Here is a 17,010-nt window from a genome sequence, read left to right on the forward strand (position 1 = left end):
TAATTATGCTAACCTAGGGTGCAGTACACCTCATCTTCCTAGGCATGGATCATCTTAGACTACTTTAGCAAACATGAGTAATAAATAGCATGCTCAAAGTTTAAACATAATAAAAGGATTTTTCATTGATAATAAGAATTTAAACAAGCTCCAAAATAATAAAGAAAATAAGAACTACAATGCCCTGTAATATTGCTAGGGCTTCATCCAGCCCTAGACTAGACGTTTAGCCGAGCATGGCTTCCGGACGACCTCCCATCTTCAAATGAAATTGATCAACTCCCATTATTCCCAAAATATCAAAACTATTCTCTTTCCCCCTCCTTTCTCTCTCTTTTTTTTTTATTTCTTTTTCCCTTCTTCCCTCTCGGCTCTCTTCTTCTTTTCACCGAAACAGAGGGTCTCCCCTGTTTTTCTCCCCCAAGCTCCCCCCTTCTCTTTGCCGATGGCTTCTTCATATAGACCCTCTCACCGGTGATGGATCCCCTGGGAGTACGCTGGTGAGGATGCGAATCCCGGATGCTCATCCGATGGGAGCTGGCTGCGGGATTAATGTGGAGTGAAAGAAGAAGGATTCGCCAATTCCATGGGATCGCGAACGGTTGGAATGGCTCAAATCCGGCAGAGGGAGACGGCTAGATGCTTGATTTCATGGGATGCTGGAAGCGTTGATCATGGAAGAGTGATTTCCGGCTGCTGGGAGGTGGAACGGGCGGCGGATGGCACGCGGTTGATGCGGCTGGGAGGATCGATCGCGGAGGAGCTGGATCGTTGATTGCAGCCGGCTGGGATCGCGGAGACTGGGATGGGATCCGGATGCGCCACGGGCGGAGGAGGAGGCGGAGACGCTGGGATTTCGACGCGGCTTGATGGCGGAGCTGGATCTCGGCTGCGGGCTGCGTCACAGGTGGAAGACGAGGCGGAGATGCTGGTTGCGGCGTGGAGCTGGAAATCCGGAAGAGGAGATGGCATGAACGCGGTGGGCACGGCGCGGGATCGACGAGAGGAAGGTGGACGGCCCTGATGCAAGGAGGGAGGAAGAAGATAAACAGTGGCTTATATATATATATTTTATTTTTTTTATTGTAACACTGTTCATATGAACAGTGTTTTTCACGGAACACTGTTCATATGAACAGTGTTACCTCGGAATACTGTTCACCTGAACAGTGATTCCAGTAATTTTTGGAAAAAATTATTTTTCTTACTTTATTTTGACGTGAAAATGGGCATATATGAATTTAAAACAAGGATCTCCTCTATTTTGCTTAGTTTGGAAACGGGATGCGGAGACGGGAGTTTCTGAACCGTTGGATTGCTTGGATAGTGGTCGCGAGAAAGGAATAGGATTGGTTTGGGAATTGGCTTTGGATTTGAGGTAGGTTATGATCTTTAATTTGCTTGAACTTGGTCTCGAGCCCAATGTTATTTAAATTCAATTCTTGCTAAACTGCTTCAGACCGAACTCGACACAACTAAAAACAGGACCGTGACTTAATAAAATTAATCAAACATTTTCCCCATACAAAAATAATTAATTATAGCTTTCAATCTAATTAGGACCAAAACCCATTTAATTATAACCTTAGCTTGATTACAACTCTATCAGGTTACCAAATCGGATTAACACAATCTCCTCCTTATATGTTTTCCTGTAATTTTCATGAAAGATTGCAAACAAGAGAGAGACAAGTTCAGAGTCTGATTTAAGAAAAGAATTATTTACTTTTTACCATATTTTAAATTTATTTCAATGATCATTTAATTTCATGGTAAAATACGTATTTATCAGTTTAAGAACATTGATAAGTACTATGAAAAGATAACTAAATTATATATTATTAAGCACTTATCACACCCCTAAACCTATGTTTTGCTAGTCCTCGAGCAAAATTAGAAAAGAAAAACTCTAACTCACTTTCGCAGGCATCGCGATTGCATTTACCATATGCAACAAGGCTTTAAATCCCTAGGTGGCCCTAGTGGACGAGTTTTGTCTCGTGAGGATTTCCGGCTCAGATACCCACAAACTGCTGTCTCTACCCAAAGATTGTTTTTTTTTTCATAAAAGCTAGTTTCAAATGCATAAGTGCCAAGAATTTCAAAAGCACACAAAATTTTAATTACTAAGTCAGTCCAAATTCTAGGTTAGTATGCAATCTAAGTTAAAGTCATTAAGTTTCCGTTTAGGGAGTTGTAAGACTTATTTATACTGGAGTGCTCAGTGAAATCTGGGCCGTACACAAGCTAAGGGTTTGGATCTCCAAAATGTTGCTAATACCAGTAGTTTCCAAGGATTGGTCGAAAGAACCTGCTCACTTATTCAAAATCATCTTATCTGCAGGATTTCGAGAGTTGTGGATGTTTACTTTAGTACCTCACGGGCTTTATCTGTAATATTCCAGTTTACTCGAATTTTTACAACGACGGCTTTCACACTATTGTTTTTTTCAAGGTCAATGCAGAGTTTTTTTTTTGTTTTTTTTAATAAAGACATATAAATTGTGCACTTTTACTCTTGTGGTGATTTCTCCGTGTAACGAGCAATCAGTCAACAACTCTCACACCAGTTGGCACAAGGTATCAGGCATCAAGACTCCCCTACGGACTTATGCTCAGAGTTCTCATCACAAGCCCACTTGACCTTTGACAATAGGTAGCCCTTTTCGATGTTCCTGACTAAATCCATTATTATTGATGATTTTTTTTTTTGGATTAGATAAGTACGATTTATCAGGGTCCAAGGTTGCTACTATACTATCAACATAATGTCAAGCCTAGACCTTAAAAGTGTCGGCCAGTGTGTAGTGAAATTCCGAAGTATTAATTAGCTTACAACTCCCTAAGAGAGACTTAATGAAAAGAACTTAAATTTGTATTACTTCCGACTAGTCATTGGGCTTTTTAGATTTTATATACCTTGTGTGTTTATCATTCTCGCATAAATGTATAGAAATTAGGTTTTTTTTAAACAAAAACTTTTTTTATTTAAATTTTTTTATTATTATTATTTATTATTATTTTATAAAAAATGAAAATGAACACACATTTTTTCTAAAAGATATTTTTATTTTTTATTTTTTATTTTTTCGATAAACCTGACATTATGAAGTGAAAACGAATACAAGAGATGCAAACAAAAAAAATACTTAAAAATACCCCCAAACCTAAACCTAACATTGTCCTCAATGTTAAAGAAATCTAAGAGAATTGGGTTGCCTCCCAACAAGCGCTAAGTTTATTGTTTTCAGCCAGACACAGTGCATCCTTAATTATTTTGATAAACAGGGTTCGTCAAATTAAGGGATTCAATCAATTGCCCATCGGCAACATAGTCCACATAAGGTTTTAACCTTTGATCATTGACTTTTAAAATATGTCCACTATTGAAGTGTTGGATTTCTACTGCACCATAAGGAGAAACCTTTTTCACTACGAATGGTCCATCCCACCTGGAGCGAAGTTTACCCGGGAAGAGTCGCAACTTGGAATTGAACAGCTAAACCTTTTGACCAGGTTCGAAGGACTTACGGTTAATATTTTTATCATGAAAAGCCTTAGTCCTTGCTTTATAAATTTTAGCATTTTCATAAGCCTCATTGCGCAATTCTTCAAGTTCACTTAGTTGGAGTTTTCGGTGAGGACCAGCTACTGCCATGTCTAAGTTAAACTTTTTGATAGCCCAGAAAGCTCTATGTTCAAGTTCTACCGGTAAGTGGCAAGCTTTTCCAAAAACTAATCGGTAGGGGGACATACCAATAGGAGTTTTGTAGGCAGTACGGTATGCCCAGAGAGCATCATTTATCCTTTGAGACCAGTCTTTTCTATCGGGACGTACCGTTTTCTCTAAGATGTGTTTTAACTCCCTATTGGACACCTCGACTTGTCCACTCGTTTGGGGATGGTATGGGGTAGCAACTTTATGGGTGATGTTATATTTGCGAACCAAAGCCTCGAATGACCGGTTGCAAAAATGAGATCCCCCATCACTGATGATGGCTCTGGGTGTGCCAAAACGACAAAAGATATTTTCATGTAAAAATTTAACCACAACTTTGTGGTTATTAGTTTTAGTGGCGACAGCTTCTACCCATTTTGAAACATAATCAACCCCTACAAGAATATATTCGAAACCAAAGGATTGTGGGAAAGGGCCCATAAAGTCAATACTCCATACATCAAAGATTTCTACAATTAAAATAGGATTGAGAGGCATCATATCTTACGGAAGATGGTACCCATCTGTTGGCACCGTTCACAAGTTTGGAAAAAGTTATGGGCATCTTTGAAAAGTGTGGGCCAATAAAATCCACTCTATAAAACTTTTGCTGCAGTTTTTCTACCCCCAAAATGTCCCCCACAAGCTTGTGAATGGCAGAATGAAAGAATACTTTGAAATTCGCATTCGGGGACACATCGACGGATTACTTGATCGGGACAATACTTGAATAGATCGGGATCATCCCAATAATAGAACTTTACTTGTGAAAAGAATCGGTTCTTGTCTTGAGTTGACCAATCATCAGAAATTCGTCCTATGGCAAAGTAATTTACTATGTTTACAAACCATGGCGTTTTCATTCCTTGTACCCCAAATAATTGTTCATCTGGGAAAGCATCATGTAAGGGTGAGGTATTCTTAGAGGGCTCAAGAAGAATCCTAGATAAGTGGTCTGCTACGACATTTGCAGTTCCTTTCTTGTCACGAATTTCTAGGTCAAATTCTTGTAGTAAAAGAATCCATCGAATCAGACGGGATTTGGTGTCCTTCTTTGTAAGAAGGTGTCGAAGGGCAGCATGATCAGTGATGCAAAAATAAAATTGTTCTCCCAAGTGCAGGAGAATCGCACAAGTAGTAAATTCTCGGGAGTCCGAGGTCGAATCCTCAGAGAACGAAATGTATATGAGATTATTTAATATAATTTTAGATTAATTAATTCAATAAATTTGTGGATTAAAATTATGTTTTGATTTTCAGAAATTAAAATCGGAGAACAATATAGCAATAAACAAAGTTTAATAAAATAAAGATGGTAGGGATCTGGAATCCCCCTTGACGATATTGCACCCAAGAAATAAACTCTATGGTTCTTGATTAAAAATGAATGGTAGGATAGATCTAATCATGGTATATGTTTCATGAACATATGAACTCAATTTCTAAGCATTCATCGTGCTTTCTACGTCTACGACGAATCAAATACTAAAGCAATCCATATATCAATAATCATAATCCATTAAAGAGCTATCTACGAAATAACTATGCATGGATCAAAAACATATCAGTAAATATGATTCATTGAAGGCAAAAGTTTAGAGTTTACTTCAAAGAGCAATACATCAAAGGTTCCTCCATCTCCCTCCTAAGAAATCAGCCACCCATTTTAAAAATTAGTCCCCCTTTCATTTTCCCCTTTTCCTTTCTTTCTTTTTTCTTTTCGGAAACAGGGGAGGCCCTGTTTCCCTTTCTCTTTTTTTTTTCTTTTGACAGAGGGCCCTCCTCTGTTTTTTCTTTTCTTCCGAATGAGGGATTCTTATTCCCAGCCGAGAGGTATAGCAGCTAGCCTTCTCCCCCCTTTCTCGCACGCGGTGGAGACGAGCTGAGAACGCGGAGCCGACGCGGAAGGAGCGGACGTTGATCGATGGTGCTTGGACGCGCATGGACGGCTGCGGATGCTCTCGAACGGCTGGATGAACGCGTGGATCCGGAAGCAGCGCTGGTGGGGAGAAAGATCCGGGAGCTTCGCGGATGAGGCGGAAGAAGCGGGATGAAGTCAGAACTCAGGGATTGTGAGATCTGATCGTGGAATCCGAAAGCTAGAGCGCGTGAGATGCGTGGGAGGATTAGTCGGACGCGTGGAAAGCTGGTAGAAGGGCCTTGGATGATGGGAGATGAACCGTGGACGGCTGGACTTTGCTGGGATGGTGCCCGCGGACGGCTGGGAGGCTGATCGCATGAGACACGGATCCAGAAGCAGTGGATGCGGGAGAATCACGGGAGAAGGCTGGGAGGTGCTGTGAACGTAGATGGGAGTTAATCGCCGATGCTGAAATCGCGGGATGCCGTGAGCTTCGGACGCGGATGTGGCTGGACGCGGCTGTGGCGGATGGGTGCTGATATGGCTGGAACTCCGAAGAGGCTGGAACGGGAGCTGGTCACATGCGCTGGGACCGGTGGAATCGCCACGCTGGGAGAAGCTTGGACGCGTGGATGAATGAATCGAAGGATGGGGCGTGGTCGACTGCTGAATCATATGCAGAGAAGATGGACTCGAAATGCTGGCCGCAGGATGAGATTTGGGTGCTGGGCGGTTGCACGGACGTGATGAGAGATCACATGCTGGGCTCGTAGAATACTGAAGCTGCGATGAAGTGGACAGCTGAACTTGACCTCCTTCTAGTATGTAACTGGGGTTGACACTAGCGGTTGGCTGATCACTTGCAGTGATGCATATTTTTGGACCCAATGTGCATTTTAGCTTGATTTCCGATCACCTGCACCTTACAAAAATATAATATTAATACAACACTTCTATCATTATTTGTTAGCAATAATACTAATTTAAGTGATGTGTAGATCGCAATTTTGTGCTCTCATCACACCCCCCAACTAGCTGATTGCTAGTCTCTAGCAATTAACGAGCAGATAATAAAATGAGAGTGCAAAAGGTGTGGTTTAACCTATGACTTTTTATTGAAGCTAAAGATATAAAACTAAGATATGTACTCACTTTCGTAGGAATCACGATTGCACTTAGCACGTGCAACAAGCCGTTAAACCCCTAGGTTACCCTAGTGGACGAGTGTTGTCTCGTGAGGATTTTCAGGGATGCTACCCACAAACATCATGAATGATATGGCATGAGATTCTAATAGAAATATGAAATAAATCTTAAGCTAATACACATGTAATTAATTGATATATATTTTCAAGCATGGCAACTGTCAAAGCAAGGAAATATAAAAGTGTAGTGTGCATCAAACCGCATGACTTTCTCAGAGTACTAATACCTCCACCACAACAGGGCACCGCCTGAGTTTTAGGTGCACTACTCAAGTTCACAAGTATTTTCTACAATTTATTAGAACCTGATCCATCAAATTTTCAGAATATCACATGTTGTCTAAATTTGTCAAGGATGGTTCGCATGTAAAGAAAGAGCTATCAATCCCAACTAAACAACCCGGGTACACAGAGGTCCAATACAATGGAGTCAAACCAGCCATTACCACATGTCACTAGGTTCAGCCTAACCAACTCATTATTTTTATTTCAATTTTTTCAAATTTTTTTTTTTCAATACACATGACAACTACAGCTATCCAACCCCATTAGGCTCTAGTAAGGTCCATGTAGCGAGCTTTCAGCCAATGATCCCCGATCCAGTTGGCTCAAGACATTAGGTGAAACACCCCTCGGGCTTAATTACTCGAACCAGACTACGCCACGAGGCCAGACTTGTCATCATAAGGATTTTTTTTTTTTTGAATAATAATTATGCAAGAAAAGAAATGGTAGACTGAACCATATAAATATTTTTATTATATATGTGACTGCATCGTGACTATAGGTCAACCAAGGTCGGATCATAAGGCACCTAAGTAATCTAGTCGGGATATTCAACCTCTATCTTTATGGGAAAACCAAATCCTGAACCTTATGGTACGAACAAGGATACTCATACTTCTTTTATGGATAAGGCTAACAAAAATGCAGTTAACAAATATGAACTCCTGAGGCCTTCCTATTGTCATTAAATACACGTGTGGGGATCTAATAATAGGTCTCTGATCAGTCATAGTATGCATATGTTCCTTGCCTTAATAGTTGCACATACTCAATATGAAAATACATGTGCATTTGCTCAGAAAAGAAAGTAATAGAATAAATCAAATGCAAAAACAAGTTTTTTTTTTATTTTTTTTTATCAGTAAATATTTCCCTCCCCCCAACTTAAACATTGCATTGTCCTCAATGTAAAAAATGCAAGAAAACTATATATGAGAGACAATAGAGAAAATAATAGAGAGAAGAATAATACCTTGAGCTGTTGATTTCCAGAAAAGAAGACCTACAAAATAAGAAGAAAACTAGAAATAAAAGAAAAAATAATAATTCTAACTAATATACACATACCTTGGCCTTCATGTTCAGTCATAAGAAGGCTCCCCCAAGGAAAAGGAGTCCTCTTCATCTGCAAAATTCTCAAGAAAAGGTTTTAATCTTTGTCCATTTACTTTAAAAATTGTGCCATCCTGTGGATTTTCAATTTCAACTGCCCCTGGTTTGATTTCAAAGTGTCCCACATTTTCAGGAATAATCATGCATGAAGGTTGACTAGTCCTAGTGGGATGTAAATATTGTCGAAGTGTCATAACTGGGGGTCTACCTTCATCACCATGGTGACTTCCTACATCATTAGAAAAATTTGCCATCTCACAAGGTGTGAGATACTGCGAAGGAATTTCAAGGATGTGTCCTAAGGAATTGTCAAAAGGTTGTCGACTCAGACATCCAGTGTTGTCCCTATTCCAACCTAGCATACCAAATTTTAGAGTTTATTTATTTGTTTGTTTTTTTTTTTTCAATGATTATCCTTGATCTTTTCTTAAAGTTCTTATCAATTTTCAATTAGCAACAAGGGTTAATGAGATATGATGAGAATAAAATTCTGATTCTAAAAAAAATTAAACACAGAAAATTCAAAGCAGACAGCAGCAATGTTTTATATTAATTTAATGGTCGTAAAAATCTTAGAATAACAATCAGACCGTTCAGATGAAAGCAACCTGTGTCCTACACCAGCCGACAATATTTGAGTCCAATCAAACGGTGAATTACTCAGATATCAGAATTTGATGCAGACTGTGCAGGGAATAAAAAAACAGCAGTAAAGAAAAATTTTTTTTTTCTTCGAAAGAAAAAGACTAACTACTAAAGTACTAATTAAATCTAAAATTATACTAATAAATCAGCCATTCCCCGGCAACGGCGCCAAAAACTTGATGCAAAAATAAAATTGTTCTCCCAAGTGCAGGAGAATCGCGCAAGTAGTAAATTCTCGGGAGTCCGAGGTCGAATCCTCAGGGAACAAAATGTATATGAGATTATTTAATATAATTTTAGATTAATTAATTCAATAAATTTGTGGATTAAAATTATGTTTTGATTTTTAGAAATTAAAATCGGAGAACAATATAGCAATAAACAAAGTTTAATAAAATAAAGATGGTAGGGATCTGGAATCCCCCTTGACGATATTGCACCCAAGAAATAAACTCTATGGTTCTTGATTAAAAATGAATGGTAGGATAGATCTAATCATGGTATATGTTTCATAAACATATGAACTCAATTTCTAAGCATTCATCGTGCTTTCTACGTCTTCGACGAATCAAATACTAAAGCAATCCATATATTAATAATCATAATCCATTAAAGAGCTATCTACGAAATAACTATGCATGGATCAAAAACATATCAGTAAATATGATTCATTGAAGGCAAAAGTTTAGAGTTTACTTCAAAGAGCAATACATCAAAGGTTCCTCCATCTCCCTCCTAAGAAATCAGCCACCCATTTTAAAAATTAGTCCCCCTTTCATTTTCCCCTTTTCCTTTCTTTCTTTTTTCTTTTCGGAAACAGGGGAGGCCCTGTTTCCCTTTCTCTTTTTTTTTTCTTTTGACAGAGGGCCCTCCTCTGTTTTTTCTTTTCTTCCGAATGAGGGATTCTTATTCCCAGCCGAGAGGTATAGCAGCTAGCCTTCTCCCCCCTTTCTCGCACGCGGTGGAGACGAGCTGAGAACGCGGAGCCGACGCGGAAGGAGCGGACGTTGATCGATGGTGCTTGGACGCGCATGGACGGCTGCGGATGCTCTCGAACGGCTGGATGAACGCGTGGATCCAGAAGCAGCGCTGGTGGGGAGAAAGATCCGGGAGCTTCGCGGATGAGGCGGAAGAAGCGGGATGAAGTCGGAACTCAGGGATTGTGAGATCTGATCGTGGAATCCGAAAGCTAGAGCGCGTGAGATGCGTGGGAGGATCAGTCGGACGCGTGGAAAGCTGGTAGAAGGGCCTTGGATGATGGGAGATGAACCGTGGACGGCTGGACTTTGCTGGGATGGTGCCCGCGGACGGCTGGGAGGCTGATCGCATGAGACATGGATCCGGAAGCAGTGGATGCGGGAGAATCACGGGAGAAGGCTGGGAGGTGCTGTGAACGTAGATGGGAGTTAATCGCCGATGCTGAAATCGCGGGATGCCGTGAGCTTCGGACGCGGATGTGGCTGGACGCGGCTGTGGCGGATGGGTGCTGATATGGCTGGAACTCCGAAGAGGCTGGAACGGGAGCTGGTCACATGCGCTGGGACGCGGTGGAATCGCCACGCTGGGAGAAGCTTGGACGCGTGGATGAATGAATCGAAGGATGGGGCGCGGTCGACTGCTGAATCATATGCAGAGAAGATGGACTCGAAATGCTGGCCGCAGGATGAGATTTGGGTGCTGGGCGGTTGCACGGACGTGATGAGAGATCACATGCTGGGCTCGTAGAATACTGAAGCTGCGATGAAGTGGACAGCTGAACTTGACCTCCTTCTAGTATGTAACTGGGGTTGACACAAGCGGTTGGCTGATCACTTGCAGTGATGCATATTTTTGGACCCAATGTGCATTTTAGCTCGATTTTCGATCACCTGCACCTTACAAAAATATAATATTAATACAGCACTTCTATCATTATTTGTTAGCAATAATACTAATTTAAGTGATGTGTAGATCGCAATTTTGTGCTCTCATCAATCAGTGAATACGGTAACCTTGGATCCTAATAGGTAAGATCGAAACTTGTCTAGCGCGAATACTACAGCTAGCAATTCTTTCTCAGTAGTGGTGTAGTTCAATTGTGCATTTGAGAGTGCTTTACTAGCGTAGTAGATGACATGAGGTACCTTATCTAGCCGTTGTCCTAAAACTGCCCCAATGGCATAGTCGGATGCGTCACACATCAGTTCAAATGGAAGGGTCCAATTAGGAGGCCGTATGATAGGTGCAGTGGTCAATTTCGAGCGAAGATTTTCAAATGCTTCTTTGCATGCTTCATTAAAGACAAAGGGAGTGTCCTTGGCAAGAAGATTGCACAAGGGTTTGGAAATTTTACTGAAATCCTGAATGAAGCGACGGTAGAATCTAGCATGGCCAAGGAATGATCGAATTTGTTTCACAGTTTTAGATGGAGGGAGATGGGAAATAAGATCGACTTTGGCTTTATCTACTTCAATGCCCCTCTTGGACACGACGTGTCCTAAAACTATGCCTTCTTGAACCATGAAATGGCTCTTTTCCCAACTTAATACTAGGTTGGTCTCCTTACATCTTTTCAAAACTAAGGTCAAATTGTCCAGACAATCGTCAAAAGATAGGCCAAAAACTGAGAAATCATCAATGAACACTTCTAGAAAGTTTTCCACCATATCTGAAAAAATGGCCATCATGCATCGTTGAAAAGTTGCGGGTACATTGCATAGTCCAAAAGGCATCCTCCTATATGCAAATGTCCCAAATGGGCAAGTAAAAGTGATTTTGTCTTGATCGTCCGGGTAAACAGGTACTTGATTATATCCAGAATAACCATCTAAGAAGCAGTAGAAATCTTGACCAGCCAACCATTCCAAAATTTGATCTATGAAAGGTAGAGCGAAATGGTCCTTCCTAGTCATTGAATTAAGTTTCCTGTAGTCAATGCACACGCGCCAACCCGTGGTTGTGCGTGTTTGTATCAATTCTCCTTCCGTATTTTCAACCACAGTGATACCTGATTTCTTGGGTACCACTTGTGTCGGACTCACCCACTTACTATCAGAAATTGGATAAATGATTCCGGCATCTAATAACTTCACCACTTCTTTCTTGACTACCTCCTTCATGTTAGGATTGAGTCTTCTTTGCATTTCTCGAGTGGGCTTTGCATCATCTTCGAGGTGGATTCGATGCATGCATATGGAGGGGTCAACCCCTTTCAAATCGGCTACAGACCATCCTATGGCATGTTTATTCTCTTCTAGTACCCTTAAAAGTTTACCCTCCTGTTCAGTAGATAAGTTGGCCGCGATGATTACAGGGAGGGTATCTTCTGGTCCTAGAAAGGCATACTTGAGAGTTGTCGGAAGTGGCTTTAACTCAAGTTTAGGTGGAGAATCAATGGAAGGACAAAGTGGTGCGCTAGCAATGGGGGGAAGAGGTTCAGGTCGGATCTTCCAAGAAAGGGAACTCATGGGAGATTGATTGTCGAGTAAGATGTTGACTTCTTCTATGGCCTTGTCTATGTCAAAGTTGTCAATGTCAAAATGGGCCAAGCATGCCTCTAGGGGTCATCTGCTAAGATATAGGAAAGGGCTTCCTCTACAAGATCATCCATTTCATCAATTAGGCAACACCCGTCTTCCCTCACATGTTGGTCAGCGGCATGAAACACATTCAACTTAATTTTCATATTTCCAAATGATATATCCATTGCCCCAGTTCTACAGTTGATACATGCATTGGCTGTAGCTAAAAAGGGACGACCAAGAATCACAGGGATTTGTTTTTTAAGGTTGGGCACATGTTCCATGTCAAGGACGATAAAATCTACTGGAAAATAGAATTTGTCTACCTTGACAAGAACATCTTCAATCATCCCCCGTGGTATCTTCACAGATCGATCAGCCAATTGTAAGGACACCGAGGTAGGTTTTAATTCACCTAACCCAAATTTTTCATAAACTGAATAGGGTAGAAGATTCACACTTGCCCCTAGATCTAAGAGTGCTCGGTCGATGGAGTTATTTCCTATGACACAGGAAATAGTGGGAGCACCAGGATCTTTGAACTTTGGAGGGATGTTGTGTTGGAGAATGGAACTTACCTGCTCAGTTAGGAGGACCTTTTTAGGCACATGTGTCCTAGATTTCCGCTTTTGGGTGCAAAGGTCTTTGAGAAATTTGGCATAGGAGGAAACTTGTTTGATGGCATCAAGGAGTGGGAGGTTGATTTTAACTTGTTTGAAGACCTCCATCATCTCTTCTAATGAAGTTCCCTTCTTGCCAAAGGGAGAGGGTGCATTAAGTGCTTCAGGGAATGGAGCCTTTGGAATGTGGGTTGTGGCAGATGGTGGACTAATTGAAGAAGGTTTTGGATTTTCATGTGATACATTCCTCTCCTCTTCTTCACCTTCCTTATTGTTATCCTCCCCAACCTTATTATCTATTATACGTCCACTCCTTAGGGTAGTCAAAGCATTGGCTTGCTCATGATTTAGTCGAGTTTCTTGAGCCACGTATTGTCCCCTAGGATTACTCATTGGTTGACTTGGAAGCTTACCTTCCTCTCGCTTGTTTAATGCATTGGCTAGTTGACCCATTTGGGATTCTAGCTTAGCAATTGATTGCGTGTGAGAGTGCAATAGTTGTGTGTTTGCCTCCAAACCTTGAAGGGCAGTCAACACTTTTTCCTCAAAGGCTGTATTTCTTTGGGTTGGAGGAGGAGGGTGTTGAAATTGAGTTGAGGGACGGTAGAGATGAAAATTCTGAGGGTTTTGAAAATTTTGGGAGTAGGGTTGGATATTATTCGAAGCTTGCTGCCTCCAAGAAGAATTTGGATGATTCCGCCATCCCGGGTTATATGTATTGGAAAATGGGTCATTACCTGGTCTGGGCTGTGTTTGGGCAACATTGATGTGTTCTTGCACGAGTTCGGAATATTGGGGTGCTGAGGGGCACTCATGAATAGGGTGCGATGGGCTAGAACAGATAGCACACACTTGTGCTTGGGAAGAGCTAACGATATGTCCTCCTATCATCAATTGATCAATCTTATGGGACAATGCATCTACCTTGCTAGACAGGTCCATGGAATGACTTATTTCACAAATGGTCCCTTTTCTTTGAGAACTCGGGGGTACTTGACGAGAACAGGAAGCATGGTGGAGGAAGTTTTCATTAAGATTTTCAAATAATTGCCATGCTTCATGCTCATGTTGAAGCATGAAAGTCCCCCCGCATGCAGCATCGATCATCTGACGATTTCGTTCAGTCAATCTGTCATAAAAACATTGCACTAGCTGCCACTTAGGTATTTGATGATGAGGGCATTTACGGATTAGATCCCAAAATCTCTCCCAAGTTTCATGAAATTCTTCCCCCTCAGTTTGGGAGAAGCTTGTAATGGCACGTCTAAACTGGTTCGTTCTTCCTATGGGAAAGTATTTTTTAAGAAATTCTTGTTGCATTTGATCCCAAGAACGAATCGAGTTAGCTTCTAAAGAATTCAGCCATTGTTTGGCTCTATCTTTAAGGAAGAAAGGGAATAATCTAAGTTTCAGAGCATCATCAGTGAAGTTCTGAATCTTGACTGTGGTGCAAATCTCAAGAAATTCATCTAGGTGTTTATATGGTTCTTCGTTGGTGAGCCCATAAAAAGATGGAAGCATTTGGATCACACTAGACTTTATTTCGTATTGTACAGCTGCTACTTCAGGTAATCGAATACAAGATGGGGAAGTGTAAATAGTGGGAGTAAAGTACTCCCTCAGGAGTTTGGGTTGTTCTTCAGCCATCTTAAGAGGTGGGGATGATCCTAATGTTTTGATCTAGCTCGAATGTTCCTAAGGGTTCGTTCTATTTCAGGGTCAAAAGGTAATAGGTTTTGTACTCTAGAACGACTACATTGCATACACTAGTACTCGATCAGTCAAGCATGCAATAAAAGATGAACACATCAATCCTTGTATTTGTCCTAAAATCACTAGACAGCTCCTAACTGGTTTGAAGAGGGCACCTAAGCCTCCAATCCGGTCTAATGAACCGAGTTGACCAGGTAAGCTCCCAGGTAAGTGGAGGGGTCACGATGCGTTCGCAAAGGTCCCACTTAAAACCCACTTGCCTCGAACAGATGAACTGTCTCCCTTATAGGGACAATGCTTGCCTAGACATCAACTAAGCCACAGAGCGAAATTGGTGCAACTTTTGGTGATCTTTGTCCTATTGAGCTCGAATGTCCCTAGGAGCCAACGTCTAATTGATTTTAATTAAAGTGACACTATGTGAGATTGAGTTCACCTAAGTTGGGCAAGAATCCGGTGATGAAATCCGGCTCTTATCTTGTTGGGGTGATTGCCCTTACTATGTGCGGATTAATTTGTGTATGTGTATCAAGCATGCATTCACACTTTTGCTAAAATTAAAATCAAACAATCACCACAAAATTTCAAGCTAATAATTAATTTAAATAAGAAAGGTTTAGAGGTTACCAAAGGGAACTTCCCCAGCAATTTAAAATTTTTTTAAGCAAACCTCTAAAGCATTCCTTTTTGATAGCCCAGATCTCCTCTTCGATTCCTGACCAAATAAGACCAAAAGAAAAATTAAAAAAAAAATTAGTAGAAGAGAAAAAGGAGAAAAAAAAGTAACAATAATAGAAAATAATTTTTTATTTTATTTTAGATATATATATATTTTTTGAAAGTTTTTTTAATTAATTAATTTTTTTAATGATAGGAAAAATAACTATGCTAGCAATCCCCGGCAACGGCGCCAAAAATTGATCGGTTATTTCAATTTCAAAAATAAACCACGCAATAGCACGTATCCTGTAAGATAGTGATTACGGGTGTCGGTCCACAGAGATTGTAGAATAAGTTATTTTTCTTTTAAAAATAAATCAAGAAGAAAAATTTGCTAACTTAATTTAACTAAATTAAACTATGAGTGCGAATTAGAATTTATCAGAATAAATGGATCTAGGGTTTGGAGTCCACCACATAGCATTGCATCAGGGTTTGTGTTCTTTATTTTTTTATCTTTTGGAGGGGCATGCAATATTGGCTACAAGCCTTTTAAAATAAAAGCATAAATAGTGTTAGGAAGATCCATCTTCGGTGTAGCATGAAGTGTCTACCTAATTATGCTAACCTAGGGTGCAGTACACCTCATCTTCCTAGGCATGGATCATCTTAGACTACTTTAGCAAACATGAATAATAAATAGCATGCTCAAAGTTTAAACATAATAAAAGGATTTTTCATTGATAATAAGAATTTAAACAAGCTCCAAAATAATAAAGAAAATAAGAACTACAATGCCCTGTAACATTGCTAGGGCTTCATCCAGCCCTAGACTAGACGTTTAGCCGAGCATGGCTTCCGGACGACCTCCCATCTTCAAATGAAATTGATCAACTCCCATTATTTCCAAAATATCAAAACTATTCTCTTTCCCCCTCCTTTCTCTCTTTTTTTTAATTTCTTTTTCCCTTCTTCCCTCTCGGCTCTCTTCTTCTTTTCACCGAAACAGAGAGTCTCCCCTGTTTTTCTCCCCCAAGCTCCCCCCTTCTCTTTGCCGATGGCTTCTTCATATAGACCCTCTCACCGGTGATGGATCCCCAGGGAGTACGCTGGTGAGGATGCGAATCCCGGATGCTCATCCGATGGGAGCTGGCTGCGGATTAATGTGGAGTGAAAGAAGAAGGATTCGCCAATTCCATGGGATCGCGGACGGTTGGAATGGCTCAAATCCGGCAGAGGGAGACGGCTAGATGCTTGATTTCATGGGATGCTGGAAGCGTTGATCATGGAGGAGTGATTTCCGGCTGCTGGGAGGTGGAACGGGCGGCGGATGGCACGCGGTTGATGCGGCTGGGAGGATCGATCGTGGAGGAGCTGGATCGTTGATTGCAGCCGGCTGGGATCGCGGAGACTGGGATGGGATCCGGATGCGCCACGGGCGGAGGAGGAGGCGGAGACGCTGGGATTTCGACGCGGCTTGATGGCGGAGCTGGATCTCGACTGCGGGTTGCATCACAGGTGGAAGACGAGGCGGAGATGCTGGTTGCGGCGTGGAGCTGGAAATCCGGAAGAGGAGATGGCATGAATGCGGTGGGCACGGCGCGGGATCGACGGGAGGAAGGTGGACGGCCCTGATGCAAGGAGGGAGGAAGAAGATAAACAGTGGCTTATATATATATATTTATTTTAT

The 17,010-nt window shown here is 41.2% G+C and overlaps 1 non-coding gene across 1 annotated transcript; it reads left to right on the forward strand.

Moving 5' to 3' along the window:
- Positions 1-14,112: 14,112 nt before the first annotated feature.
- On the forward strand, positions 14,113-14,218 carry LOC120106126. Its single transcript, XR_005508360.1, has one exon. It is a non-coding gene; the product is annotated as a small nucleolar RNA R71 (small nucleolar RNA).
- The last annotated feature ends 2,792 nt before the right edge of the window (positions 14,219-17,010 follow it).

The sequence above is a fragment of the Phoenix dactylifera genome, unplaced genomic scaffold, assembly GCF_009389715.1.
Source record: "Phoenix dactylifera cultivar Barhee BC4 unplaced genomic scaffold, palm_55x_up_171113_PBpolish2nd_filt_p 000472F, whole genome shotgun sequence".
NCBI lineage: Eukaryota > Viridiplantae > Streptophyta > Magnoliopsida > Arecales > Arecaceae > Phoenix > Phoenix dactylifera.